The sequence below is a fragment of the Puma concolor genome, chromosome C1, assembly GCF_028749965.1.
Source record: "Puma concolor isolate L17-30 chromosome C1, mPumCon1.1.hap2, whole genome shotgun sequence".
Lineage (NCBI taxonomy): Eukaryota > Metazoa > Chordata > Mammalia > Carnivora > Felidae > Puma > Puma concolor.
The window spans coordinates 3,062,866-3,074,999 of NC_141674.1; the positions used below are offsets into that span (position 1 = coordinate 3,062,866).

The window sequence follows — 12,134 nt, forward strand, 5'->3', positions numbered from 1 at the left end:
ACACCAAGCCCTTTGGGGAGCCACAAAGAGCAACCTTTGCTTGAAGTATGCATGGTTCCCATAGCTTCCTTGTCCAGGACAGGGAGTCCTCTACAGGCAACCTCCTCACCCCCCAATGGGGCTACGTGCACCAGCCTGTCTTCTCGGAGCCACAGCTCCCTCGTCTGAGAAGCAGCAGGGAGCAAAGTCATCTCTGGGTGGCCATGTGGGTTCAGGACGGCTCATACGATCTGCCTGATATAATGCTTGGAATATGACAGGGGCCATTGTGGTTGTCAAGAGTACTAAAAATATTAATTACTTCCATTTATTATTATTGATTCTTTTCTTCTTTTTATTGCCACCCACATACCTTGGATTGAATGGATCACCATGAAGGCCACCTGCCCTTTGTGTTTTGTCCCCTGGCTACTACCTTCACTGTGCCCCAAAGGCCCAGCCTATCAGCCTGGGCCGACCCCCTATCAGTGAGGGGCCCAGCCCTGCTGCTGATACTCATCAATGGGGTATCAGCTGAGTTCCAGCCTTGCTGGACCTCTGTTGTCTAATCCTCAAGGACGGGAGAAGCCTTCCACATGCACGTCCAGATTTCTGTGACCCTTGCAGACTCCTGTCAGAAGAAGAGACCAGACAAGGGAGACATTGAAATGGCCCCACAACCACTGAAGACACAGTGTTTGCCTGGGGCTTCTTTCCCACCTGTGTTTTGGACCCTGGAATTCCGCTTCCTCCAAGTCGATGGAAAACAAACAAAGAACATACATCTGTGAGAACATGGTGGTCGACAGCTGGAGGAAATAAAGAGCTGGCTGGAGGCAAAACAGCCGTCGTCCAACCGCCCTAAGCCGGCACAGCCCTTTCCTCAAGGAAATCTCTGTGGAGACAACAGATAAAGCCAGTGTTGTATTAGTGTAAGTCTATTTTACAAGTCCAAAGTGATTCTACTTCATCATCTTAAAGCAAAATCAATAAGAAACAAGAATGAAAAACACCAAAAGCAAAAGGCAGAGACTTGTAGATGAGAAAAAAAGAAAACCACTCTGATAGGAATCTTGATTTCCCATATTGTGGGGGAAACATGGGAACTTTGGTGCAAATGGTAGCACTCTCCAGCATCCTGTCCTCGAGATGCCCTTCATTCAGGCTGATCCAGAAGCTTCAAAGAGGAGGGACAGGGAACATGTGTTTACAGTAGAAACACTAAAAAGGACAGACACAGGCCTCATCATACATCCCCCAAAAATTGGATGAGAGGCACCGAAATTCACAACAGCTCTGAGACAATACAGTGGTCACCGTCATCACCCCGGGAGTCACACGCCCTGTGCCTCACACCCTCGGTGCCCCAGCAGGCTGCGGGCAGCATGTCCGGTGGAGGAGAACTGTCCTTTGCTGGTACCAAGTGTGCACCATCTTGAGAGCTGCAACTTTCCTGATCAGTGGCACTGGATAGACCATTGAAACACAGGCACCAAGAGAAGGAAGTTCATCCCAAATTCTGCAGACATCTTTATTCATCCAAAATCAGTGGTTTCCAGGGTGTCAAAGATATAACATGTAGGAAAAGGTGCCCATGGTCTGAAGTTCTACCACTGGGGACTAAGAAGCCAGGGGCTCTTCAGTCAACCCTGATGGCTTCTCCACCTCCAGTCTCACCTGTGGCCCCTCACTCCTCTGCTTGGAACTCAGGGCCCACCTGCTGCTCCTCTGGGCACTCTTGTGGCCTCCCTTTGCCCAAAATTCCTTTCTGCCAAGTGTTCACACAGTTGGCCTCTCCAGTCTGGGCTCATGTGCCCTTTAAAGGAGGCTGATCTGAAAATTACTCCTTCCCACTCACCCACTACTGCCCCCCAACCTTGCCAGTTCTGTCCTGTTCAGCCTCTCTCCCTGCCTGGTGCATTGCATTCTATGTACTTCTTTATTCTATTTACTGTTAATCATCTGTTGCTGTCACAGTGGAATACGTTGTTTGTGACCTAGAATAGGAACCTGTGATGGATCATTTAGTAGGTCAGCGTGGCTGGGACATGGGGCTTAGGGATGTGGTCATACATTATTCTGGGTGGTTTTGTGAGGGTGTGTTTGAACGAGATTGATATTTTAGTTAGTGGACTCTGAGTAAAGATTGCTCTCCCTGACATGAGTGGGCTTCACCCAATCAGTTGAAGATCTTCATAGGAAAAAAGACTGGCCTCTCCTGAGCAAGAGTGAATTCTGTGGCAGACAACTTTCAGGTTTTCTCTGGGTCTGCAGCCTAAAGATTTTGGACCTGCCAGTATCCATAATCACGTGAGCCAATTTCTTACAATAGATCTCTCTATATGTATAAATTTTCTGTTGGTTCTTTTCTCTCTGGAGAATCCCGACTAACACAGAGAGCTCATAACTGTTGAGTGAAGGAATGAATGAGTGAAGGAAGGAATAAATGGCTTTGAGAAGGAAACAGGGATTCATGGGAAGCCATTCTGGGGCCGGGAGAGAGCCAGCATCCTCGTGGGCTTCTTGGTGCTCTCCCTTTACCATGTGAGGTCTTGTTCAACCACTGAGCCCCCACCTGGAGGCTCACCACCTGGAGAAGCCATGCTGCCTCTTTGTTGTGGGAAGCATTTAAGCCTCAGGATGTCAGGTGTGGTGTGAGCAGATTCTCCTCCTTCGATGGTGAGGAAAGGATCATCCAGTGCTCAGAATCAGAGGACCCAATTACCATCTGTGGCCAGAGACGTAGCCTCCAGAGCCTTTGTTGTCTCGAGTCCACAGTGGGGAGAAGAGTAACTCCTACCTGCGGGTTGTCATGAGTAATGAACACAGGTGATGCGGGCAAAGGCTTTCCAGAGTACCTGTTACAACAGGCTCGGTGGTGCTGGATGCGTGCCTTCATCTACTCAGGTTGTTACAACAAAATTACCAGAGACCAGGTGACTTACAGACAACAGGCATTTATTTCCCACAGTTCTGGGGGAACAGATTCAGTATCTGCTGAGGACATGTTTCCTGGTTCATCAATAGCCAGGCTGTCTTCTGGCTCCCCTGGGGGGAGGGGAGTTCCTCCCCTGGGGGGATGGGGGAGGGAGCTCTCTGGGGCTTCATGTAAGGGCACTCATCCCTAATGACCTCCCAAACACCCCTCCTCCCAATACTGCCACCTTTGGGGTTAAGATTTCAACATGTAAAATTGAGGGGGGGGGACACAAATGTTCAGTCTATAGCAATGTTGTTACCAAAATGAAATATGTCGAATGTGCAAGTGACCTCTCTAGTCCTTGTGCACCAGCCCTTCACAGAGCCTTCCATTTAAGGCGACATGTTTGATCACTCATTGATTCATTGAACCAAGTGCCTACTGTGGCATCAGCCTGGCTCAGGGCTGTGGAGAAATCTGCCCTGGGTATGAACCACCGTACCTCACATTTTTGGGGAGGTGGCAAGGGGCAGAACAACAAAGGAGCAAGATGGTACCAGTGTTCTGGAAGAGTCTGGGGGCAAGAGGAGGGACCTGGTTCAGAACCGCTGTTCCCAGCAGACCAGCCAGCATGAGCCCAGAGTTCACCATCATCACATCACACCAGTTGTCACCCACTGACTCATTTCCTGGTGCTGAATTATGAGGCTCAGGAGATTTTCCAATACCCTCACTCAATTCTGTAGATGAGAAAGCCACAATATCCAGACTCCAATTCAGAAAGTTGGTGCCACGCTTACCCTTTAGCTATCTGCTTGCCCTCTCAAGTTTCTGGTCAGATTTGTGGTTGGGGCCGGGGTACCTCAACATTCCCATCTTATGTGCCCACTGGAATGGTGTCTAGGTGAGAGAGTACCAGGGCTCTCCTTCCCTGGAGGGCTGAATATTCAGTTCCAATGGCCTGGGCTACACACACCCATCCTTCTTAATTCAAACACCCTGCGTGGTGAAGTGTGTCAAACACTCAGAATCAACACAAAATGAAATGTTTGACAATGTGGCCTTGCCACAGATGACATCACAGAAACTTCCATGAGTAGCCTTCATTTCCTCTGGGTAGCAAGAACACGCTCAAAGCTTCATTCTGCATCACAAGCAAGGTGGTCATCCAGGCCCCTATGGGCACCACCTCCTGGAACTATAATCATAAAACCCAGTAAAACCCGGGGTTCTGATAGGGGGCCTGATCCCCTGAAGTCCGCCTCTTGATGTGGTTGACATTGACCAAGAGTGGCTGAGCTTTGTTATTCTCTATCTGATTGCTTCTATGGGTGTGGATGCCTTTAAACTATCCTCTTTCCTATTTGGGGTCTCTGTTTATCCTTCGAAATGGCCTGGCTAACGACTCCTATTTAACCTCCTGCTTTCCTTTCAGAAAAATGAATCCCATAAAAATCACTAGACTGGTGTCTGAGCAAACTCTTTGGTGTCATAAAATTTTGATGTAGAGGTTTAGCAAACGTGACAGGACGTTTTTGCATGCCCTTCCAAAGTGTGCAAACTATTTTTGGTGTGTGGGCATTTACAGAATATTGCCAGAAACGAGCTCTCCCCCCACACTCCTTTGAAAGGGGAAGAAGTGATGAGTCAGGCCACGATGAAACAGGTTCTGAGTCAGAAGTCATGGGTTTACCAAGTGAAGTACTCCAAGATAATGTTCAGGCACAAAGTATTAGAACAGAGACAACAAGGGCCAGGGGGAGTATGGACATCCAGAAAAGGAATGTGGGTTGTCAGTCACATGGTAGTTGCTTCTACTCTGAGGAGGTGAAAGGGCGGACAGGAACCCTGCCTGTAGTATACTTTGCTCATCATTTCAGTAGAGGAAACACCTGAGGTCAAGTACCATGTTCCCAGGGGAGTCATGTGACCATACACGGGCGCTGGGTGGGGCTATGGGGACGGGGTTCTTTTTATTCCCCACATCACCTGCAGGATTTTGTGCCCTGCATGATGCATTCGGGGAACAGCTACCGAGAAATTTCTTCCCGAATGGTGTCACATACGCACAGACATGGTGGTTCAAACAGTTGGCGTAAAACAAGCCCCAGAGTATCCAAAAGGAGGAATGAGAATTGTCTCAAGAAAGTGTAGTTGACCCTCCCCCACCCAGAGATGAGAGCCAGGATTTGGGGGAAAGAAGAAAATGACATTTATTGTGGGTTCCATGGGGAACAAGCCCGGAACAGGGCCAGACATGTGCAGGGTCACGTCTGTGAGGAAATATGAACACTAGTCTATGGTGGGCTTGCTATGCACCAGGCTTAGCCATTGACTGGTGTTTAATCCTGCATCAACCCATTTTGCAGATGGGGCGAAGCCAAGTCTTGGTGCTTGCCTAGGGAGGTAGGACCAGCATTCAGACCCAGAGCCTTTGCTTCCCACACTGGGCTGGATGCTTCTAATTTACAAACAACTGCTCTCCTTGGGAGGTACTGTCTCCATTCTCCAGGAATGTAAACCGAGAAGGGTCCGGGAGTTTGTCCGAGGTCCCACAAGGACAGCGAGGGGGCTCAGATTCACATGCTGACTGGCTGACTCTGTTGTTCATGCTCTTTCTGGGACACCTGTGCCTCCTTGGGGCAGCTGGCATGCCCTGCCGGCTGTTCTCCGGTGAGGGACGGCTGGGTCTCCTGCTCAAAGGCAAGGCACCTATTGGAGTGGAGGCCACCTTCACCACAGTTGTCTCCCTACCATCTTCCGGAGTACAGCAGGGCTGTGAGTTTGCAGAACTGGGTTGTCCTTACACGCATGCAGCGTGTGGGTTTCCTGTTACTACCTCCATTTTCTCCATTATGCTTCAAATTACATGATCTATGTCGTGCTGTCTCGCCATTGATTCACTGGTTAAATTAGCTGCTATTTCTCTCCCCTGCATTACAGGCTCCGAGTAATTTGTTTATGACTCAAATGTTCTGTGGGCTCTGAAGGAAAGGCTAATACGCATTCATTACAGCCTGACATGATCACTGTAAATCACGAGGACTGCAGGTCCCAGCCAGTCTCCTGGTCTCCTTGGCACAGTATTCCGTCTTCCACCTGACCAGGGCAGTGCTGCCGAGGCATGAAGTGTACCCAAAATTCATGGAAGGGGTGTGCAGAAGGCGGGCTATTGATGTGTAAAATCTGTAGAACAGTCTCAAACCGGAGCCAAGATTGTAAGTCTTGTCCTCTGCATGACCTTCGAAGAGCACCCAACCCAGGCCTCCTCCCTCACTCCCAGGCTCCCTGGGGATCACCATCTGTCTGACGTCACAGAGAACGTGTACAAGTAAAGGTGAGTGAGGATGACTTCATGGTCTTGCTGCTCAGGGTCTCATCCCCACCCAGGGCCTCAGGCCCCCAGGACAGACGTGGCCCAGGTTCTCAGACGTGATGCCCAGGGCATCATCCCTGCCCTCCCCACCGCGACACGCATGACCCAGACTCTCTCTCATGCTTTGTTGCTGTTCCCATTTTGACTTCTCTCGAAGAGTCTTGTCCTCTGACCTGTCCACGGGGTCCCCACTGTCGGTACAGCCACGTCCACCCCAGAGCTCTGTTCCCCACTGGATGGTGTGGTGCTCAAAAGAGTTTCCAGACCCGTGGTCCCTCTCTCATCACACCTCGCCCTGGTGAAGTGTGGGGTCTTGTTCCCCACCCAGCGCCTTCGCAGACAGAAATGGGATGTGCGTGCTAATGTGTGCATATGGGAGACTTCCTGGTCGCTTATCCCACCAGTCCCTGCAATGGGCTGAATGTTTGTGTCCCTCTCAAATTCAAATGGCGAAGTCCTAACCCCCAAGGTGATGGTGTGAGGAGGGGGGCCTTTGGGAGATGATTAGGTCCTGAGGGTGGGTCCCTCACGAAGGGAATTAGTGCCCCCACAGAAAACCCCACAGAGCTCCCTCACCCTTCTGCCATGTGAGGACGCAGAGCAAAGATGCCATTTAATGAACCAGAAAGTGGGGTCTCTCCAGACACCGAATCGTCCTGAGCCTCATTCATGGACTTCTGGCCTCCAGACTGTGAGAGAACAGCCCTGTCAGCAGCTCCGATGAACCCACCATCCAGTGGCTCTCCAACAGGAGACACTCTGGATACAGATGAGCGATGGGTGGTGTCCACAGAGAATAAACAAGACTTTTAGATTTTCTAAGCAAAAAGAAGAGTTTTGTTGGAGTCCAAGTGAGGACAGTTGCCCAGGATACACAATCTTCACAAAGAAGAAAGTGCTTCCCTCTGGCAAAGGAACATTTAGTGCAGGGCTATATACATTTTTTATATAAAACTCATTAGACAAAGAACATTTCTAAGAGTTGCAGACCTTATCTTAAGTTTCTAGTATAGGCAAGGATGTGGGACTTTAATCTTATGGGAACCAGGGAAATTTCTTACTTTTTCTTATCTTTGTGTTCAGAATGCTCCTTTTTGGTTATTTTCTTTAATGATGCAGATGTACAATGTGTGCTTGGGGCAGGAATAGAGCACAAGTTTTGAAGTTTTGCCGAGTCATTTTGAGCTCGGTAGATGTTGAACCGTAGCTTCCCTGGGAGCCCAGGAGCAGGGCCCACAAATATTAAAGTTAAACATGTCCTTTATGAGTGGAGGTGTTTTGAAGAGATGCCAGGGCATGTCAGGTGTGGCCTTTCCTGGAGGTGGGCCCCGAGGAGCACCAGGTGCCTCAGGATGCCAACACAGAGTGGTGCTCCCCAAGGATCTGTGAGTCTGTGTTGGGTTCTCCTAAGGGAACACAAAACCAGACCCATTTGTCCTAAAATATGAGGCTCCCATGCTGAAACTGAGCGCTAAGGGACACAGAGCATGCTGACTTGACCCTGGGCAGGTGATGGATGTGAGGGGCAGGTGTGAGAGGTCATCAACAGACAGGGCTCACCTGGAGGACCTCTGCCTACAGATGGTGACCCCATCACTGACATGGGCCTGCGCCCAAGCCCCCCGCCCCCGGCAGCTTCTCATGGTTGCTTCGGGGCACTGTCCTTTCTGATTGGGAAGGAGACCAGAGTATCTCCAGTCAACCCACTGGGAAAAGCCAGCTCCTAAAGCCAGAAGCTCAGGAAATTCCCACCGTGAATGACAGGTGCACCACGTTAGAATTTGTATTTGAAGATTTAATTAGAAACTAGTTTGTGACACAAATTATGTGGTGCCTAGGAAGGAACAGTGTAGAGGAACAAGGATCGACCTGCTTCAACGCTGAAATCCATGATACGTGGGTCTTCATGGCCGTATACGCAAAGCCTTATCTGTTTCGGTCTTACAGAATCATGCTTTACTCCTAATTCCACTGACAATATTCTACTTAAAGAAATGTCTAAACAAACCACATGGCAATATGATTGACTATGACTTCCTACCGACAGACCAAGTACAGAGCAATTGCCCAATGCCTTCATCGGTCATCGGAAACCCTAATAGAAAATCTCAACTCAATTTTGAAGCCTTTATGGGCGCGGTGGGTACAGAGGCAATGCTAGCCAAAGATATCGGAACTCCTGGGACCAGGGTTGAAAATAAAGCTCTATAAAAAATGTCATCACTCTAGAAGCCAAAGCGGGAAACATTGCCATCTTGCTCACCAGCCGGGCCACTCCTTCCAGAGCTCTCTCTGGGTTGTGTGTCTCTGCATCTCTGTAGGTTGTGATTCACGCCCGGGGCTGAGGCTCGGGGCTGAGTCACCTACCTCTAGGACGTGGGGGAGGGTGTGGCTGGGTGACAAGGGCAGAGTGCCCATGGCTGAAGCAAATTTTTCCTAATTGCTATCTTCCCCAACTCCATTTAAAGATGCAATGAAGGTGATTACAGAAAGCTCTTTAAGGTAAACCTAAATTAATGGGTTTATTTAAACTCATAATGAACTTTAAACTCTCCAAACCGGTGAGCTCTGGGGCTGGAATCACTAATTGCAGCGTTGGTGGGAGCTGGGGACCAGTTGCTGGGCCTGGCAGCTGAGTGCTTAGCTGTGGGGGACAGTCATTCATTATCCGGGTTTCTGGGAAACAGTGACCAATTACTCCATCTGCTCAGCATTTCTCTTCCCCAAACAGACAAATTAAGCCCTCGACCAGAGTCCCAAACATCAAGTCCTCTGGGAGCTAGGCTGCCCCTACACAGAGAGGCTCCAAATGTAAAAGAAATCAGAAAGAGGTATCTCCGTGGAAGGGTTGCGGGGAGGCCCGAGGCTTGTCGGCTGGGAACAAGGCCAGAATGCTCCCTTTTGCTGAAAGAGATTTTCTCGTGCCCGTGGCCAAGCTGCGGACACTCTGGAGGACCCCCAAATGGGGCTGGTGTCCTGGGCCCTGTGCGGGTACAGGTGGTGATCTGCCTCATTTACGCTCAGTGACTTCCACTCAGAGCAAGGATGCTTCATTCCCTTGAGGATGTCCTGCCCCACTTGTACACGCAAGTGTTCTTAATATTCTCCAATGCTCTCAAGCCTACGGACACGGTCTTTCACCTTCCTGGGATGGACCTCTCTCTCGCCTGCTTCGTTTCTCAGAGGATTTGGGTCAAGGACAATTTGCTTTCCTGCCTCTTTCCTTCAGACTGCTCTCCCCAAACTGGCCCCACCCATTCTAGACCCTGAGGTCACCACCGTGTCTCTTGCCCAAAGGAGCGCGACCATCCAGTTTCCAGAGGGGCCTCTGCTCTGTGTCTGCCTGCACGGCTGGGCATGTGACAGGCGTGCAATAAACTGGCAGAATGAACCTCGCTGGCTTAGTCAGGCAATACATCATCAAGAGGCTTAAGAATGCTAGATTTTTCTGGGCCCAGGGCATGTTCTGAAGTTTCATGTGTCAAGAAATAAGGACAGAGCTGGGAATAACTTAATCATCTGTCCAAAGAACTCACAGCCTGACACAGCTCGGAGTCCCCAGTGCGTTCTTGGTTCCCATCACCTCGCAGGTGCCTGCGTGTGCTGACTGGCGGGCCATCGGGATTAATAAATACAAAGGCTTTTGCTGATGTGCAGGTACAGAAAAGTCACCTGCAGCTGCTCTGTCGTGACTGATTAATTAGGAAAAGACTCCGTGGTGCTAATTGGCGGTTGAGAATTTTTGGAGTTTTAACATTCATGGTATGCAAACGGATCAATGTCTAACAATATCTAACAAGATCATTTGAAAGTGAGATTCTCCTGAGAAGTGCAATCATGGTTTGGGGAAGCTGTGAGGACCCTCCGTGTTGTACATACTCGTGTCAATCAACACAAAGTTTGTTAGCAATTGTACTAATGTTTTTCAGCAAATGGAGACACCGGCCAATGAATATGCATTAAATGTAATTCTACCTACCTGTTGCCCTCAATCCCAGAAGCAAGGACCATTACATTGCAGAAGTTTGATGAACGTTGTCTCCAGCTCATATGACTTGGAAATGAGTGAGTTTGCCCAGTTTGGGGGAAAGAGGCCCACGTGAGGCTCAGTGCTTTCTCAGTTTCCACGTGGAAAGCTCTAAATTGAAATCCATACCTCTAGGGAGTGAGATAAAAAAAAAAAAAAAAGAAAGAAAGAAAGAAAAAGAACTGTTGGGCCCCAAAGGGACCATTTCCCATCATAATGAGAATTTTAAATGGCGGGTTTAAATTCTTTGAAAAGCCTTTCAGAAATGGGTGTGCAAGTGATGGCTCCTGAATTACCAGCAGAGATGCAATTAAATTAGAGACAGAACATGTCACTCCAAGTTCCCAGCCTGAAGACCCTTTCCCTTGTCCCGGGAGGAGGGAGCATACATGGCACACACAGCCCGGGAACCCAAGGGAAGGGCCCTTCCAGTCACCCCAGCTGCTGCATTTGAATCCAGAAGGGAAGGATGCACCATGAGAGATCCAGAAAGCCGCATGGCATTTCTTCCTGATGCACCCACCTCTTCCTCACCTGGACACAAGCTAGCTAAACCCAGGGTAGGAGCCTGTCCAAATGTTAGCAGAAACCTCCCAACTGCACCCACATGCATGGGTAGTTCTAACAACCGTTCCCTGAGCATGTACAGGTGCAGGGCTCCCTACGTGCCCCACGTAGGCCACTGGCTTACATCGTCAGACTCTCTGGGGCAGCACATGCGGTCAGCTCCCCATGTTCCTGGGAGATGGGGAAGCGGCCAGATTTGGGAATGTGGTACTTAAAGGAGCTGGAGGCAGCCTGCCTCCTGGGTTAGCTTCTGGCCTCCATCAATCCCCAGCTGTGCAGGTGGGTGACCTTCTGAGCTTCCTTTACTTCCCCTGTAAAATGGAGATAATAAGATCACCTGTCCTGTGGGATTGTTGTGAGGATTGAATGACCTCATCCTTGCCTTGCACGGCCTGGAAAAAGCACCTGCTGTTATTCCAAAGGTTACATTATTTGGCCATTACAAGTAAGCAATGGGGGAAGTTGAGGTTCCAAGCGATGTGTTCACCTCCTGGATGACCTCCGTATTATGCTGAGAAGTGGGGGGGGGGGGGGGTTGTTTTGATTTAAACACAGTGGTGAGAGAAATGTAGCCTCTCTGAGTAGCCTCAGGGACATCGGTTGTTTTTCACCCTGCGAGGCCCAAAGCTGGGGCCAGAAACATGGTAGGTAGGGCTGGCTCGATAAATGTTCAGGAATCCAGCCCAGGCCATCCTCCTTAGTGGGATGTACAAGGCTCCCAGTAAGCCAGCCTTGCCTGGACTCCCATAATCACGGTCACCCAGCCCCCCGTTTATCCTGGCCAGACGGTTGGCAGGTCCTAGTGCACAACAGAACAATGGCCCCCAAGGTCAGCTCCTGATCCCTGGGATCTAGAAATGTTACTGGATTTGAGAAAATGGTCTTTGTTGATGTAAATAACTTAAGAACCTTGAGACAGAGACGTTATCCTGGGTCATCTAAGTGGGTCCAAATGCCTCCACATGGGCCCTTACAGGACGCGGGCAGGGGGGCATCTGACACATGCATGGAGGACAAGGCCTTAGGACCACGGACACAGAGAGCAGAGCAACACAGCCATAAGGTAAGGGCCGCTGGCAGCCACCAGGACACAGAAGACATAGGACACGTTCTCTCCTAGAGCCTCCGGAGGGCACGTGGCCCTGCAGACAAACTGAGTTTGGACTTCTGGCCTCTGGAAATGTAAGAGAATAATTGTGTCTTCTTTAAAGCTGCTCAGTTGCTTACAGCAGCTACGGGAGCTCACACACACGGGTCTTTAAACC

At 49.8% G+C, this 12,134-nt stretch overlaps 1 long non-coding RNA gene across 1 annotated transcript; it reads right to left on the reverse strand.

Annotated features, from left to right (window-relative positions):
• Positions 1-312: 312 nt before the first annotated feature.
• Positions 313-1,868, reverse strand: LOC147577731 (uncharacterized). Its single transcript, XR_015254131.1, has 3 exons — positions 1,657-1,868; positions 700-874; positions 313-610 (listed from the first exon to the last, which is right to left on the reverse strand). It is a non-coding gene; the product is annotated as an uncharacterized LOC147577731 (long non-coding RNA).
• Between the last annotated feature and the right edge of the window lie 10,266 nt (positions 1,869-12,134).